This window comes from Chinchilla lanigera, unplaced genomic scaffold (genome assembly GCF_000276665.1).
Source record: "Chinchilla lanigera isolate Chin_1 unplaced genomic scaffold, ChiLan1.0 scaffold00036, whole genome shotgun sequence".
Classification (NCBI taxonomy): Eukaryota; Metazoa; Chordata; class Mammalia; order Rodentia; family Chinchillidae; genus Chinchilla; species Chinchilla lanigera.
Window position 1 is genome coordinate 18,899,584 of NW_004955437.1, and position 18,986 is coordinate 18,918,569.

Consider the following 18,986-nt stretch of genomic DNA (forward strand, 5'->3'; position numbering starts at 1 on the left):
GGGTGTAGCTCTCACACCCACAATTATTCAACTCTAATAGCCTGCCCCATGGTCACATGAGGCTTTGGAGGGGACACACAGACATAAACCATAACACACCACAAATGTCTAGCAATTGATGAATGGATAACAAACTATGCATATACGTATATCCATACAATGAAATATTATTTAGCAATAAATAAGAATGAAATGCTAAAATTTTTTCCACAATAAGTGAACCCAAAGAACACTGATAAATGAATGAAGCCAGTAACAAAAGGCCACGTATTATATGACCACCATTCAAATGAGAAGTCCAGAAAAGAAAAGTCCATAGAAATAAGAAAAGTTAGTTATTGCTGGGGACTGGATAGGAGGTAGTGGGGAGTGGCTGTTTTCGGGCATGGGTGTTTCTTTTGTGGTGATGAGAATGTTCTGGAATGAAATAATTGTGGTGATTGTAGAACTTTCATTCCCTACACACTATTAGGGATTAAACCCAGGGCCTTCACACTGAGCTACATCCCTAGCCCTTTACTCTTTACTTTGAGTCAGAGCCCACTAAGTCACTAAGTTGCCTAGCTTGGCTCAAACTTGGAATCCTCTTGCCTCACCCTTCCAGATGGCTGGGGTTACAGGCATGCACCACCACGCTCTGCCTGTCAATATTTTTTTTCCTTTTTGAGACAGGTTCTCGCTATGCAGTTCAGGTTGGCCTTGGGCTCACTTTGTAGGCCAGGCTGGCCTCAAACTCACAATGATCCTCTTGCCTCAGCCTCCCGAGTGCTGGGATTACAGGTGTGTGACACCACACCCGGCACCATGTCAATATTTTTAAAACTATTGAGTTGTATACTTTACAAAAGCGAAAGTTATACTATGTCAATTGTCCCACAATAAAGTGTGTGTGAGAGAGACAGAAAAGAGAGACAGGGTGTGTGAGAGAGCTATCCTTTAACAGTAAAGTTAGGGACAGCCACAGCTTTTCAGTATCCATTCCTCGGTACTTACTAACAAGAATGCTTAAGAGTTAAAAGTGCTAGGTCTAAACACTGGAGTGATTTTTATTTTCTCACTGGTTGTTGTCTTTATATCCTTAATTATTTCAGAGCGGGGCACTCTAAAAGAATGGGGCAAATGAATTTTCCCTTCTGGATACCTTGCAGAAAAGTTCAGGCAAATATACTGTAAGAGGAAATCATAGCTATTCTTTTAGTTCAGAAAACGAAAGCATCCCTGAGAAGAGATGAAAAGGAAGTTGTAAAGGTAAAATCTCAGAACCGCTAAATAAAAACAAAACTTGCCTGGCTAATAGAGCCTTTAAATAACGAGATTTTTTTACATGCAAAATACTTAGGATTCATAAAGTAGCAAATTCTATAAATATTAAATATTACATTCAAATGAAGGTGTTTTGTGAGACCCGTAGTAAATCATTCCCAACTCTAATTACTGGATGAGAAATGGGGCTCAGTATAATTTTCATCCTTAAGTCGCAGCAATTAGTATTTTAAAACATGACTACGCTCACGTCTACTCATCAGTCAGTACCATTTCAGCTACAAATAGAATGACAAACTCAGACATGGTTTAAGCACTTTGGAAATGTATTATCTCCAGAAGACCACAGGCAGGAGTAGGCTTTCATGTGGGTAGATCCACCGTTCCAAACTGCCTCCTGGATTGCCCAGCTTACACTGATGGTTAATATCATCAGCTGTTTCCTTTTGTGGTTTAAGACGGCAGCCAGTGGTAATGGCTTCGCAAGCTTCTCTGTACACAGGAGGCAGAAGAACGGGGGTTCACTTACCCAACAGCTTTTGCTTCAGTTGACTGGGTCAATTTAGATCAAATGCCCATTAAAGAATCAGTAACTACACTAAGGAAACTCCATGCCTTCCCCTTGGCTTCCTGAATCAATCATTGGCAAGAATGGAATTACCATGATTAGTTTAACCTAAGACTTCCTTTTTCAAGTAAAAGCCACAATAAGGAATAAACAGTTGCCTAACAATGGGAATAGGTCGGGAGAAGTGCAGTTAGGTGATTTCATCATTGTGCGAACAACACAGAGTGTAATTACACAAATTAAGACAGCTACAATGTCACTATAATCTTATGGGACAACCGCTGTATACGGAGTTGGTAATTATGCAGTGTACATCTGTATTGTACAAGAGCACACATACACAGGCAAGTGAAACAAACATTCTAAGAAACAAGGTATCTTCATATGCACAATGTACTCTGGCTTTCTCTAGATTATTTTATAATGTGTTGGCTGCCGCTATACTAAATTGATTCTATGACCTTTTAATAGTTTGTGTCCAGCAGTCTCAAAACCACCACCTTGGCTAATCAGAGTTCACACCCAAGGCTAGAGTTAAATTCAGAAACTATACTGCTGGGGCCAAGGATTTAGCTCAGTAGCGCAGTGCCTGCCTACACTTCCTGTTGCCTGTACCCTCCCCAACCCCTTTAGCCAACCTCCTCTTCCTCCAACAGGCCTAGCTCATACAGCTACCTATGACTCGCCCCAATTCCAAACCAGGGGCTTCTCGCTTGTTCCCTCTACTGAAATACTCTTTGGCAACACCCTTCCTTGAATTTCTTCTCATCGTGTGTCGTTTGAGCATCACGTCCTTAGAGAGGCTATGTCTGACTACTCAAGTCTAACTTCAAGTCTGTGTCACCACCATATCAAATCTCCTGTGGTTTTTAACTATTCAGTGCCTTTACATGGCCTTCTTTGTTTGGGGAATTTCTCATCTGAAAAGCTTGTCTCCCTGAAATAGAAGTCAAAAATTCACTTTCCAGCCTCTCCGGAAAGCAACAGCAGGTATGTGGCCTATGTTCTGTCAATCAAACATATCCACATGCTATTTCAATTAGGAAACAAACTATGCAATGGAGACACTAAGTGGAATCCATGCTGAAACAATGTTTCAGAGTGATATCAGCTTTCTTTGAAAAATTGGAATGGCAGAGATCCCAGCAGGTGCATCTCATCCTCAGCAACTGCAGAACAGGTTTTAATATCTGTTCCCAGTGGCAGAAGGAGTTGAATCTTTAATGATTTGGTCCTGGGCATTGTTTCTGGCTAAGCAGACTTCAAGACTGATTCGCTGGCTTCCCTGAAGATTCAACCTAACACCTGTAAAAGATTTTTTTTCTGCTTACACTAACTACAGTAGTCCCTGCCATTCACAACTAAGAACTCTGATTCATTCTTTGTAAATTTTTTCATCAGGTTTTTACTATAAGATATTTTCCTGTTAATTATTTCATTTATTCACTGTCTCTCCCCATGAGAACACACATTCCGTGAGGACAGGGTCATTGTATGTCTTACTCATTCAACTATTTAGAACAGCACTTCATATAAGAGACACTCAAGAAAAACAAAAAAGCCTTTTACTATTATGCAAAGATATACCCAGGAACTAGCTGGAAGAAATTCAAAAGACCAATGTTGCAGGAGTTAAACGCTACAAAGGATCTAGGTAGACCAAGACGTCAAAGGAGCTTTATGAAGAAGGTATCACTTATGTGGAACACCAAAAAAGACATCAGGGATCTGCAATCGGCGATGCAGAAAGGGACATGTGTGTCTTCCAAAGCATTGAAACAAAAACAGGGCACTAGGAAGAAGTCTGACAAACACAGGAAAATGTGAGATTAAGATATGGTACTTTTTTTTTTTCGTTTTTCTCCGGTACCAGGAACCGAACTCTCGACCTTGCGCTTGCCAGGCAGGCGCTTTTGCCGCTGAGCTAAATCCCCAGCCCCAAAATGTGAGATTAAGGAAAATTGTGTGGAACCCACCGGGAAATACCACACAGGCAAAATGAGCAAGCTTATGAATGACTCTGAATGCTAGGCTTGGAGAATGCTCTATTTAATGATGTTTCAAGAACACTAATCCTCAATGAGTATTTTCATCTGTTCTTTATTCTAGATGTTATCTGCTGTGTAAAACTACAACAGCTACCCACACATTTTTTTTACGGAGTTCCCTCTCTGAACACTGGTGCTCTATATTTATCTGTTCAAGCTAAAAGACTACTAGGGAAAGAGATTCTTATAATTAACCCTCTTTCAACCAAGTGAGTACCTAATTTTAAAAAACATCTATTATCAAAATGATTCTTATTTCCCAAAACTCATCTTCAAAATTGGATTTTAGAATTTCTCCCTACTCCATTTACCTACTACATATATTCTATTAGAACATTAAAACATTGGTTCTAAGGATGTAAACTAGAGCTTTGACAAAAGAAGTTCATTTTATTTTGTATTAAAATTACAGTCACTCCAAACACAGACAGCTGGGTGTGGTGGTGCACCCCTGTAATCCCAGCATCTGGGAGGCTGAGGCAGGAGGATTGTTGTGAGTTTGAGGCTAGCCGAGGCTACATAGTTGAGTTCAAGGCCCATCTGGGCTACATGGTGAGTTCAAGGCCAATCTGAACTACATAGTGAGACACTGTCTTAAAAAAAAAAAAAAAATGATTAATTTTATAATAGAATGCTTTAGACAGATTCTCTTAAGATTCAGGAAACATAACAATTATAAAAAGACCACATAATTTTATTTTATGGTATTACATGAAACAAAAGAATTTTAGAAAGACTCTTAAAGTTGATTTTGGAAAGCAATCTGGCAATAATTATTAAATATGCATGTGTGTTTGTCCTTTAAACCAGCAATCCCATGTCTATATCATAAAATAAATGCACCAGTATGTAAGGATATGTACAAGGTACTTATGACAATGTTAACACAAAAAACTGGAAGCAAATGAATCAGTAAGGGGTCAGCTAAAAGGTAAAGCTGTTTCATGACATAATGGCATATGCAATGGTGTATGACAGCCACTGAACTAATGACTTAGAGTGCTATTCTTCAGCTTAGAGGAAGCTGAAGAACATGACCCAGAAAACAATTCATAATATGACCCAGTTTATAAAACTATAAACAATGTAACCACATAAATCAATTATATAAAACTCAGTGTGCAGATACAGAAATTAATACCTTTAAAGAAAATCATGAAAATAAAACAGTTCTTAGAAAACAGCTAATCCAACCTTCTAAATGATGTAGAGATCATTTATTCAACATCATTGAATAGTGCCTATTTTGTCCAGTGACCTGGGAAAAGGTTTGCTATCTCCTTTTCCAATAACAGATTCAGTTAAAAAAGGGGGAGGAGGGGTCCACTGATGCTCTATTTTAAAGTTGATCTAATAAAGGAAAAATCTTCCAGATGTTTAGCTGAAATTTGTTTCTCCACAAGAAGAAATGAATCTAACCTAACCAGCCCAAAGCTTGCTTCAGATATTTTTAGGATTAATATCATTGAGTTCAGTTAGCAACACTTACAGGTAGTTCCCTACTTCCACATGTAACACAGCTTTTAAAACTAGCACCTAAGAATTGAATATGTACATGCAAACTTCAGGGACTGAAAAACTTAAAAAATTGCAACTCAGATGACAAAGTTTTAGTTTTCCTTGCATAAAAGAGCTCCAATAAATCAAAAGAAAAAGATGGCCATTTCCAGAAGAGTTAAGGAACATGAGTTTTAGTTCATAGCAAAAGAAAATAGAGGCAGGCATGGTGGTGCAAGTCTCTAATCCCAGCACTCGGGTATTTGAGGCAGGAGGATCAATGTGAGTACAGGCTAGCCTGAGCTACAAAGTAAGTTCACGGCCAGCCTAAGCTGTACAGTGAAACCTTGTCTCAAAAAAAAAAAAAAAAAAAAATCAAGTTATATCATGTACACGTACAAATTCTCCATGATGAATGAAATCATTATATATATCTAAAATGTACCAATAAAACCTGACTTAAGGGAAAAAAACAGAAAAAAAAAGTACTTCAAAAAGATGGTACTGGGGATGCAGCTCAGTGCTTGCCTAGCACGTGCAAGGCCCTAGGTTTGATTCTTGGCACTGAAAATAAAAACAATGCTCAACTTCACTCTTAATGAGAAATATAAATTTAATTTATATTGCGATATCATATTCTCATCAGCTGTAGATTCAAAAGTTTGACAAAACATAGTGTTGGCAAAGATGTAAGTACATAATGATTTTCATGCCCTCCTTTAGGAACACATTCTATAAATTCATTCCTGAGCAATGATGGGTATACAACGTTATTCACACTAGTAATGCAAGCAGTAGCAAAAAATTGGGAACAAACATAGCAGAAGGAAATGGATTTTTTTTTTTTTTAGTACAAGGTGAGTATTTCTTATCCAAAATGCTTGGGATCAGAAATGTTTCAGATTTTGGAATTTTAGGTGTTTGGAACATTTACATATATATAATGAGACTCTGGGGATGGGATTCAAGTCTAAATACAAATGCATTTATGTTCCATACATACCTAATATACCCTGAAAATAATTTTATACATTTTTTCACAAAAAAACCCACAAAATGTATTTATTTGGCATACCAAAAAGGATCAGAGATTTAATTTTTAAAAACAAAAACTGCCAGGGATGGTGGCGTGTGCATATAACCCCAGCACTTAGCAAGCTGAGGCAGGAGGATTATTGACTTCAAAACCAGCATGGACTACACACAGTGAGACCCTGTCTCAAAAAAAAGTCAATAAATAAATAAGAAACAAAATAAAATATCACAGCTCAAGATAAGAGTCTTATATAAAAATCTAGGATAGAATAGGCCACTTAATAAAATAAAATAATAATAAAATAAAATAAAAGAGCACAAGGAGAAGCTGGACAGCCCAGAGCAGGGGCTCTTAGCTTCAGACCTGCTTTGAACAGCTTTCTTGCAGGTACCCAAAAGCTGTGAGTTTTTCCAGAGATCAGCAACATGTGTTCAAAGGGCTGGTTATGACAGGCTCTCCTAAAAGGCTCTGACGGAGAGAGATGGCCCTGCCATCATGGGCACTTGTCCCTCAGGCATCTGTGTACACATCACCCTGGCTGTCCCTGCTGGGGTGGGAGCACTGTGGGAGGGTCATCAGTATCACCATGTGCTTAGTGTAAGAGAAGCCACAGGGAACTCCAGGGAGAGATTGTTCCCAGGCCTTCAAATACTGGCTGTGCCACCTGCTCCATGAAGGTCCTGCCCATTTGAAAAGGCTGTCTGACTCAGGTAGGCAGAAATTCCTTTGTCACCAGACATCACGAGGGTCCTCAGCTCCTGCTGTCGCTCCTGTCCAGAGGGCCCATAACAGAGACCCCACTGGGCTCTATTTCCTCATCAGCAGCAATGATGCTGGTGGCAACTACGTCACAGTTTTGGGAGACCATCTGGATGGCACTGGTGGGGGGACAGGAACTCAACACAAATGTAACTCAATTTTACACAGTATCTTTGATGCACTTGTTCTGGGACTAGTTCTTCACAGTAAGTCAGGTGTGGAATTTTCCACTGTGGCATCGTGTCAGTGCTCAAAGAGCTTCACATTTTTCTGGGGGTGGTGGCAGATGCCTGTAATCCTAGCACTTGGGAGGATGACGCAGGAGGATTGTCGTGAGTTCAAGGGCAGCCTGAACTACATAACGAGAGCCTGTCTCAAAAACAAAAACAAAAACAAGTTTCACATTTTGTAGCATTTAGGATCTCAGATTTTTAAATTCAAGATGTTCAAATTTTTTTTTTTAATTGAGGATGCTAGTCACACACCTATATGAAAGCTTATTTCTTAATAGTCTTGGTTACTAAATCAATAGGCAATAGATAGGATTTCTAATACAGTCTTAGAAGACTCCAATAGTTTTCATTAAAATGGAAGAGTTTTGAGGATGGCATCTCAAGCACCTGGACTGTTAAAGAGGCTCCGAATACCTATACTGTAATTTGTGCTTGCAGGAACCAATTCTACTTACCAGTAACACAATACAAGGGATCAGGCAAATATGGGGAAAGAATGTCTGTTTTATCACTCTCAGCTATGTCACCCAATCGATTTTGTTTTGTGTTTGGTTTTTCGTGCTGGAGACTGAACTCAGGGCCTTATACATGCTAAGTATGTGTTCTACCACTAGGCTACATACCCAACCCCACAAAATCTATTTTGAAATGTTGCAAACACCAACACTGATAGAGCCATAACACTCAACACTTAAACCTTGGGATATTATGCTGTCATCATGCATATATTACGTTTGCTGAGTCTTGGACATTGCTAAGCAAAGGAAGCAAAATACAGTTACACGGTTTTATAGCAGTATTAAGATGAACTATTCTTTTATCAAAAACTGAAACTCCATAAAAAGAGGTCTAGAAGGAAATATATAAAAACGTCAACAATGACTATCTCTGAATAGTATTTTTCTTCTCACTTTCCTCTATAACTCAACTTTTCTATGAAAGTAAAATTTTTTATACTAGAAAAAAAACCTTTTGAAAATGGATGGCCAAGTATGGTGGCACATGTCTGCAGTCTCAGAACTCTGGAGGCTAAGGCTGGGGAGGTCTTGAGCCCAGGAGCTTGAGACCAGACTAGGCAAAATTAGCAAGACTGTCTAAAAAAGAAGGGAAGATGAAGCCTATTATCCCAGCAGCTGGGGAGGCTGAGGTCAAGAGATCAAAAGTTCAAGGTTAGCGGGGACAACTTAATGAGACACTGGGTAAAATAAAAAGGGCTACAGATGTCATTTGGTGCCAAGGCTCTGGGTTCATATCCAGGAAATAAATAAACAAACAAACAAACATCCTGAGTATTTTAGAGGGGAAAAAAAAGAACAGTAGTATACTATACATGAAAAGAAAACTAAGTTTATCTTTGTTCTCTCTGACAAATGTATCTGATGAGTTTTAAAACCCTGGTTACCAAAAGAGAAAAAAATTTAGGGAAAATAAATGTTTTCTAGAAACAAAAGTAACAAAACAAATTAAATTTGGATAAAGGAAAGGTCCTTTTCTCCAGTGTTCAATAGCTTTAGGACAGAACATAAATTTTAGTTAAAATGTCACCCAAGGAAGTAACAGTAACAAGCTCTCTTAAAAAAGAAACAGGCTGGACTAGGCTTACGGCTCAGTGACAGTGCTCGTGCTCGCTTTACCCTGTGTGAGGCCCTGGTTTTAATCCCCAGCACCACCAAAAAGAAAAAATAAAACCTTTTTCTCTATTTCTTAATTAAACCCAAAACCAAAAATGATTTAGTATGGTTACCCTTGAAAAATTAATTTCTTTAAAAATAACTCTGTCATGTTTTCAACTCTGGTTACAGTTTGGGTTTACACAGTTAAGTCTAAAGAAGAGAAAGAGAAAGGGAGACGGGGAGGGAAGAAGGCAGGAAGGAAAGGGGACTGCCAATAAGGACGCTCAGTCTTACTACAACACTGTAGTACTTACCCCAAGTAAAGTGAAAGCTGAAACTTTCTTAATAAAATAGAAATAGAAAAAAAAAAAAAAAGGACAGCAATGGATTCATAAAACATGTCTTTTTAATTATAATAAGTCAGTATGCTATATTAGAGTCTATATATTTTAGTATTTATACACTAGGGAGACTGAAGCAGGAGGATCACTGTGAGTTCAAGGCCAGTGTGGGCTACAAACTGAGTTCAAGGCCAGCCTGAACTGCATAGTTAAACCCTATCTCAAAAAATACAAAATAAAATAAAATAAAATAAAATAAAAAAATATATATATATGTATATATACAGAAAGATGTCCCATAAACTCATTTTGATGTTTGACAAAATGCACAAATTCCACTTTATTATTTTCACATTACCAAATATATACTTAATCATAATATCGCTGAGTTCCTCATAAGGAGATTAAGTCAACAGGAGTTTAAAGTTGTAGGCTGGAGATGCAGTTCAGTAGTAGACTACTTGCCTAGCATGCACAAGGCCTTGGGTTCCATCCCCAGCATGGCAAAAAAGATGAAAAAGAAGAAGAAGAAAGAAATTTAAAGTTGCAATTACTAACAACAGGCCCAAACTGATTTGCTTGTATGTATGAGAGATATTCTCATTTCAATGAAATTAAAATGCTTCTTTTTAGTCTCAACAGCAAATTTAGCCATTATCCCCACCCACAGACAACACTGCCTAGAAAGAGCAGTAATACATCACTCCAGCAAGACAGCAGACAGATGCGAAAATCCTGTAGAGTATATTAGAAGTCATCTTGGAACAACCAATAAAATAAAAACTTTATTCAGAAACATCATGGAAGATCTTACAGAGAATACAGTATTTGAGCAGACTTGAGGGAGACAGGAAACAGGCAAACCTGCATGTGTTTCTTTAATCAAAGAAAATTGCAAATGCAAAGATGCCATAAGCAGGTGCATGTCACTATGTCTGAGGAACAGCACAGAGGTCACTATGGCAAGGACAGAGCAGGCAAGCGGGAGAGGTGCACAGCTGGGGATCAGGAGAGCCGAATGTTCCACAGGGGAGAGCAGACTGTCGTACATTCTAGAACTCTGAGTCAGACAGCGTGGGAGTAATCACACCAGGAAAAGAGGCACACGCTACCAATGAAAGGCCTTCCCTTCACTGCAGGCCTGGGTTATCATGACTACCTATAGGCCACTTGAAGCCTCTTGTCTTCCTCTGAGTGAGATCAGAAGCTAAGCAGAGAAGAGTCTCGGGTTGATGTCACCCATCCCACTGCCGAGTTCTGTCATCAGGAAGGACAGACAAAAAGAGGGAGCCTGAGGCAGGAAGCTGTTAATACAATCTAACTAAACTGGTCTCTGGATATAAAGAGCTGGTCTGATTGGAGTCCTTACCTGGCAATAGTTACTGAGCTTTAAACAATGTCTAAATCTAGCCAGATCTGGTAGTGCAAGCCTGTAGTACAGCTTCTCAGGAGGCTAAGGCAGGAAGACTGCTTGAGTCCACAGTTGCCCCCATCTCAAAATAATAACAAGAACAACAACAATAATATATAATCCTAACCGCATGATCTATTCCTGGTTCTAAAATAAGACTGCTAGTTGGACTTACAAAGTACTTCAAGAAACTCAAAAGACCAAGAAAAAGTCTTAGATGCACCTTATGTATCTTCAGCTATGAAGGGTTCTATTATCATTTCAATTGATCCAACACGTGCATTTATTGAACACTTATTATATATAAGGCCCTGAAGGGGATGCAAAAAGAAAGTCTATGAACCAAGTTCTTCCTTCAGTGTTTAAAATCTAACTGAAATTGTTCCTTAAAAAACAAACAAAAAGATACATATTCAAGGCAGTCAAAATCATGAGCTAGGGGGCACTGGGGATTTAGCTCAGCGGCACAGCGCCTGCCCGGCAAGCGCAAGGTCGTGAGTTCGATCCCCAGTACCGGAAAAAAACCAAAAAATAAAAAAATAAAAAAAAATGAAATCATGAGCTAGGGCTGAGTATTCTGGGAACTGGGGAAAAGAGGAGAGAAATCACTGACCAGAAGGGTCTTCATAGAGGGAGACTATAAGGAGGATGAAAGAAATAAGTAAGGGCCTGCTAAGGAGAGGATCTATGAAGTGAAAAAATTCAGGTAACAGTGGGAGGGCACATGGTAGTTTGGAAGTACCCTATTCAAGGTATTCAAAAGCATGAGGAGAAGCCAAGAACTGTTATATGAACCTATAACCCCAGCTACATGGGAGTCTGAGGCAGGAGGGTCTCAAGTTCAAGACCAGCCTGGGGGTGGGGGCATAAGCTGGAGATGCTCTTCAGAGGCAGAGCTATTGCCTCGCCTGCAGGAGCCCCTGGATTCTGTCTGCAGCAATCTAAGAGCATGGAGTACGCAGAGATATATTAAACTCCTAATTCCACCCATCACTTACTAGTCTGGGTAAGTTATTTAGAACGTTCCTGACTCTGATTCCTCAGTCTGTTTAAAAGACTGTTCAGAAAAAACTAAATAATGCCATACATTACTACACGGAACCTGGAAGATAGTAAGCAGTCACTGGTTATCAAAAACATTGTCACTGAGCTGGGGATATGGATCAGTGGCACAGTGCCTGCCTGGAAAACTCAAGGTCCTGAGTTTAACTCCCAGTACCCCCCAAAAAAATCATTAAGGAAGAAAAAATAAATTGGAATTCAATTTTAGAAGGACTTAAATATCAGTTCAATGTGCATTAAATTCTATAGTTAGTAGTGAACCTTTGTGTTAAGAATGTGATAATAAGGTTTTATTTTCTTCGTTTTTATTTTTGTGATCCTACAGGTTGATCCCAGAGCCTTGTCATGCCAGGCAAGTACTCTGCCACTGAGCCACGTCCTTAGCCCCGATGTAGACAAACCTGGCAGAACGATGTACAAGGAGAGGGAACTGACTGCAGAGAAAACAATGAAAGTTAAAACTCTATTTAAGCGAACAGCCAGGCACACTGTAAGAATCAAAACAAGGGGAGAGCGTTGATAATAGGAATGTAAAATGCAAGGCAAGCAAGATAAGAAAGGAGACTCCAACTAGGATTTAGCTATTAAATAAAAAGGTAAGATAATGAACTGTACATTTAATAAATAGTTAAGATAAAAAAAAGTTAAGATGGCAAAGTTTATGCTGTGTGTATTTTATCACAATTTTTTAAAAAAAGGTGGTAGGAAAGGACTACATAGAAAAGGGAAAAGTCAAAATTAATTTTAACACAAATAACTGGGGAGACCAAAGGTACCTGTAAGAAGGTCACAAAAGGTCTCCATTTGGGAAAAGGACTCTACATTTGGGTTAGGTGGGAAGTGATGCTTTGAAAGCCAAAAGAGCACGTGAGGTAAGCAGAGAGGTGAAACTGAAGCATACACACTGCATAACAAAATATCAGTAGGAAGGAGAACGCACCACCACACATTAACACACTCCATACACCCACCCCGCAACCATGTATCAGTCTTTGCCATCATAAGAATGAACACACATTCTGACTTGGTGACGCTGCTTAACAGAGACCAAGAAGAAAAGATATCCTCTTCTGAAGCAGCCCCAAAACCTGGGGACAATAAAAAGAAGCCACTAATGCCACCTACTCTATTCATCTTACAATGTAAATGGGACTGTAATGCTCCAGTAACACAATGGCATCCTTCATAGCCCTGTAATGGACTCCATTTTTCTAATACACAAGGTTAACTCATTCAGCTTATTCTCCCCATATCCCTTAAGTGCCTGCAGTGAAATTTTGTTTTTTAATTGTGAATTCTATTAGCATTTTTGTATACTTTTTTCCTTGAATAACACTCACATGAAAAGTATATATGCTTGTTCTTTACAAGGCAAACACACCCATGTAATCAGTACCTAAACCAGGAAAAAAAATTAGCATCCCATAAGCCCCTTCATATCCTGTTCCAAACAATTCGCCTAATGTCCACAAGGAAAATCAATCTCCTGACTTCTGATATCAGTTAATTTTATCCGTTTTTTTAAACTTATGTAAATAAAATCAGACCAAGCATGATTAATATCTGGCTTCTGTTCAACATTGTATTTGTGAAAATCACAAATTTTTATATGTAATTGTAGTTTTTTCATTCTAGCCATTTTTAATATTCCTTGTAACTGTGTCAAAATTTACTCATTTCAAATATTGATAGGCAGTTGGAGAATTCCAACTTGGACTGTTAGTCCCACCATAGTCATTTTTGTCCGTGTTCTGGTGACTATATACACACAATTCTGTTGTGTACACATCTAGCAGTGGAACTGCTGAGTCATAGGGCATGCATGTGTTTGACACTAGTAAATAAAGAATTTTTTAAAAAGACATATTTTAGGGTATTTATACTGAGGTGACAATGACGTATGATTCACTAGAAAGTGCTCCCTTCCAAAACCAGTACTTTCAGAGACAAAAGTATACTGAAGGAGGATAGGTCATGCTCATGGTTCCCAAAGAAGGCAATTAACTTTAGAATATTTTTATTGGCAATCTGGCCTGTGACACTTAATATCACTTAGAAGTAAGAAGTGTGCCTCATCATTTCTGGAATTGCTGATGCTAAAATTCACAAATAATTGAAGAGCCATTACTATTATTAACAAGGTAAAGCACGACTTTTCAACATGTTACAGAATATAAGTGTTCCAAGTCAAAACTTTGCATCAGGTAAGCCTGTATTCTTAATCAGAATCTTGGAAACTGATTAATAAAAGAGTACAAGTTTACCTGATGCAAAGTTCTAATTTGTAATCCCAGCACTCTAGGAGGCTGGGGCAGGAGAACTGCAAATTCCAGCTGAGCCTGGGCAATTTATCAACTAAGCAAGTCTCCATAGCAAAATAAGAAAAAGGCTAGGGATGTGTAGTTCAGTGCAAAGACCTGGGATTCAATCCTCAGTACCAACAACAAAAATAAATATATATATATTTTTAAATTTGGAAACACAAGAACTTCAGAACTACAGAATTCTTTCCTTCAGGTAATCATATAAATGCCTTCTACCTTAATGAACATGCTAATAAAGTTTCATTTATCAACTCTCAGAACAAAACCTAAAAAAAAACCAAAAAAGTATTTAATCCAGAAACAGAATAGCCACAAAAAAAAGAAACTTCGGAAATCTAAATAAAGTATGGATTTAGCTGATAAAAATACATCAACACTGGTTTATTAATTGCAACCAATATGCCACAGTGATGTAATATGCACATAATAGAAAAGGCAGGGGAAGGGGATACTTGGGAACTCTGTATACTATCTTTGCGTTTATCCTTAAGCCTAAGATTGTTCTAAAACAAAGTTTATTTTTAAATGTTGACTTAAAACTATGCAACATAATCTGCAGATTGCAATGTACTTGCTAAATTCTTTTTTTTTTTTTTTTTGGTAGCTAAATTCTTGAGAATGCAATCCAGATACACAGTAAAAGCTCCCCCCTCACCTATGGGGTTGGATACAAAGATATATCAGGAGAAACATTCTTTTTTGGTTTTTTTTTTTTGTTTTTTTTTTTCATTTTTTTTTCCGGTCCCAGGAATTGAACTCACAACCTTGCACTTGCCAGGCAGGCACCGTGCCGCTGAGCTAAATCCCTAGCCTCCAAGGAGAAACATTCTATCGATGCTGATTTTTAGTTTTACCCTAGCTATAAAATTATGACCAAGGATCAGACTTGTTTTATTCCATCTAATTTAACCTTTTTGCGTATACACTGTAGTGATTCACTAAGAAGCAATCTCCCCAGTAATCTTCAACCAAAATTCCAAGTAAGGCCAGCATTCCAACAATTGTATCTTTGTAGTTGAAATCATCAAGTCTTTGCAGGAAAAGAACTGCACTGTCTTTCAGCTCGCTGAGAGAAAAAGCAGCCACTAACACAATATGAAACCTAATAAAAGGAACCCTGGACAAGGAGGAGGAGACCTAGCCTCTAGCTTCAGTTCCACAACAGTTTGCCCTCTCATCCTTAAACAAGGCTATACTATATCAAAGAATCAGGAGGACCTTTTATTTTCACTTCTTGGCTGTACCAGATATTCTAGTTAAATCTTCTTGTAAAACCCTTAGAAAATCTAAAAAATAATAATATCCTGCTGCCACCATAGCTTTCTGTTCCCTTTTCCTTGGATTAATAATCATACCATATATGATCAAATTCAGTGGTCAGGTTCTATGTTGACATTATGAAGAAATCTGATGATTTCAGTTCTCGTCCAGTTCGGTTTGCGATCAAAATCGTGGGAAGAACTGAACTCGTGAACCGAGATATCACTGTGTGTGTGTGTATGTGTGTGTGTAAAAATATTTATTTGCTAGTCAGCAACATTTTTACATAGATCTAGGCGTTGTTCTTTTCTCTTTATTTTTTGGTTTTTCTCCGGTACCGGGAACTGAACTCACGACCTTGCACTTGCCAGGAAGGCGCTTTTGCCGCTGAGCTAAATCCCCAGCCCCTCTTTTCTCTTTAGAAGCCAATTTGAAACCAACTGTGGCTCTAGCAAGATTATAGCTAAATAAAATTTGCATTTTGGTTCTTGTACAGGAGAATTGACAAACTTCTTATTAAAGAGCCAGATAAAAGGTACTTTAGGTTTCTGAACTATATAGTCTCTATAATAACAACTCCTCTATCTCCTTATAGTACAAGAGCAGCCATGAACAATATATAAATGAATGGATCTGTGTTTTTATAGCAATTTATTTATAAAAGCAAGCAGCAATCGAGGCCATAGTTTCCCGGCCTTATTTTATAGTAACAGGGGAAAATAAAGTCAACTGGAAAGATAAATTTTATAAAACCACATTGTAATTTCACAGCAACATAAACTAGTTTGCAGGGGAAAAAAACGCTTATGAATCATGATCTTCACATACCTGTAAATGTTCAAGTTTCCCCTGCGTGAACAGGTCACACCATCAATACCTAAGACAGAGCAGGAAAACACTCTCCCTTACATGGTTGTTATTATATAACAGGGGATGTGTTAATTTATATAGGCAAAATTTATAAGATGACCTGCAAAAGTAAAATACCAGTTTTAGCAACTTCAGTAATAAACGCAAAAGCCCAAACCTGATAAATGTCAACCACTACTCTCACTGTATCCATCAATTAAGTCAAGTAAGATAAATGTCAAAGTCATTGGTTTTCCTTGAAGAGCTCTTCTGTTTTCATGTAACTCTACTGGATTAGACTAGCACATTTTTGGTACTCCATAACCTGTTAAATTTCCACAAGACCAGGGTAACCTGTCTGAGCTAACAGTTCTCATTTACTCTGGGATGGGACAGGGGTTGTTCACCAGTACGACTGCTTGGGCCAAGTTCAAATCTATCATCCCTTCATGTCTACCCTAGTAAAAATGTTCTATCCTCCAACAGTCGCCTCACAAAATTCAGCCCCACGTTAGCTACCAGGTGTTCAACAGCAGACTGGAGCAAAGAGCCAGCCCACAAGGATCAAGCAAGTGCCTTTTTAAAAACTAATCTTACGAAGTTTCTCTACATGGCTTTGCAAAGTAAGCAAAAACCATGCGAAATAGTAAAAAAGGCACTTACTTGACTCCCACAGGCCAGCTCCACACTCTAGCAGCTAAGATGTCACTGGCATGGTACATGCAGAGTGAGGAAGAAACGGTACCTCGCAACCACTGTAGGAATGGTAGAGAAAGACCTAAAGGGACAGAAAAGAGTAAAATCAATGTCAAAAGGAAAGGCCCTCAGGAGCCTGCGCACATGGGTACCTCAGGACATAACGCCAGACAAGAAAAGAAAGTCTCAGAAGATCTGTTTATGTCATTCTTAGCTGCTAGTGATTACAGCAACCCTTGCAACATGAGGGTACTTTTTGAAGAACATGAATTGTAACCTAGAATAAATTTAGATGGATTTTTTAGACTGATTTTTGAAAAACTTTGTAATATGTGTTACTTCAGAAGAGTAGTAAATCTTTGATTACCATATGGTAAACTCAAAAAGACGTAAAAATTAGGATCTTGAACAATTCATAAACCACTGCTTTTAGAAATACTTTTATTTTCATTTATTTATTTATTTTTTGGTACCAGGAATTCAACTCTGGACCTTGCACTTGCCAGGCAGGCACTTGCGCCGCTGAGCTATGTCCCCGGCTAGAAATATTTTTAAAGGGAGAAATTTTTTTTTTTTATCCTGTCTCTGTGCTTCTGAAATCAACAACAAAAAATAATAATAGGGGCTGGGGATTTAGCTCAGTAGCACAGCGCCTGCCTGGCAAGCGCAAGGTCATGAATTCGATTCCCGGTACAGGAAAAAGAAAAAATAATAATAATAATAATAAGCAATGAGGAAATAGAAATTATTTTTTGTCAAAGGGGATTTTGACAACAGAAGTTCCAAACAGAACTTAGAAAACTTCAATGCGTTAAAAGCGGTGGGGAGGGGACCTCGGGTGCAGCTCAGTCATAGGGCATTCATCAAGCATGCACAGGGTCCTGGGTCTGAGCCACAGCATTGCCAAAAATCAATCAATGCAGTTAATCTGTTTTGCCACACAACTCTCTGGAATAAGGGATCTGTGTGAAAATAACTAGAGATCATTCCAAAACAAGAAAAAAAAAAAAAAAAAATAGAAGCCCTTTCCCATATCACCTCCTCCTCTCTCCAAATCTACACTGGGAATGAGTAACACATAATTGTGTGGTTAGCAAGAAAAACAGTGAAAAAACAAAAATCATTCTTAACTATCTTAATCATTTTCTTCCTTTCCACAAAAAAAATTTAAAACTCTTCCTTTACTAAAGATCTTTCTTTTTCCCTCAGAACCGTGGAAGAAACGAACAAGCTGCTGATTTTTTATTATCCTTGAGGCTCTATAATCTATCAAATAAAAACAGGCAACGATAATATTTCATTCTAAACAAGTGTTAAGCAAAAGATTACACTTACAAGACCCTTAATTCTAATACGCTTAAAACTGATCACTCTTTTTAATAGACGATCTAGTGGCTCACACTGCTCAGGTCCCAGTTAATTTAATTAGAATGAGATACTGTTAATAGCATATCTGGCCAGACTACATCTTGAGTGCCTAAGTAACATTTTCCTCTTAATTTTGGCTTGTGCTGCCTTTCCTTAGCTACTGTCCCTGGAAAGCATACCATCTCTCCGTGTTTCCCTTGCTACTTCAGCATTTCTAGCTAACGCACTACACAGCACATCATTCGGAGGGGCAACCTAAGTGAAGGTCTGCACTGTGTGTTCTGTAGAAATATCAAACCTTACCAAGGGTGCTACAAATGAAACAAAACAGCATGAAATTGAGGAACATAACAAATTTATCAGAGATTTTTCTTTTTAAACAATGACTACGAAGTAAGAATATACAGTACATAGGTTATGAGAAAAGTTTATTATTAAAGCAAATATTTATTTCACACCAATTATCTGTCTCAATGCATGCACACACACACCCCTTGATTCACAGACCTCATTTTTCTCTGCATGCTCCATAAAACCAAGACAAAATTCAACAGCAATGTTTTCTTTACCATAAAAGGCACATTGCCTTTTACAAATAAAAGTCTCCAAACTGCAGATAATTCCAAACACACAGAAAGAAACTATGAATTAACGCCAA

The 18,986-nt window shown here is 38.2% G+C and overlaps 1 long non-coding RNA gene across 1 annotated transcript in view; it reads right to left on the bottom strand.

The window, feature by feature from the left end:
* LOC102025619 overlaps positions 1-18,986 on the bottom strand; it is a 63,906-nt gene that overhangs the window by 27,514 nt on the left and 17,406 nt on the right. The window contains exons 2-3 of the long non-coding RNA XR_261894.2: positions 16,928-17,042; positions 16,244-16,292 (exon numbers count right to left, since the gene is read on the bottom strand). This is a non-coding gene — a long non-coding RNA (uncharacterized LOC102025619). The remainder of the gene's footprint in view (positions 1-16,243; positions 16,293-16,927; positions 17,043-18,986) is intronic.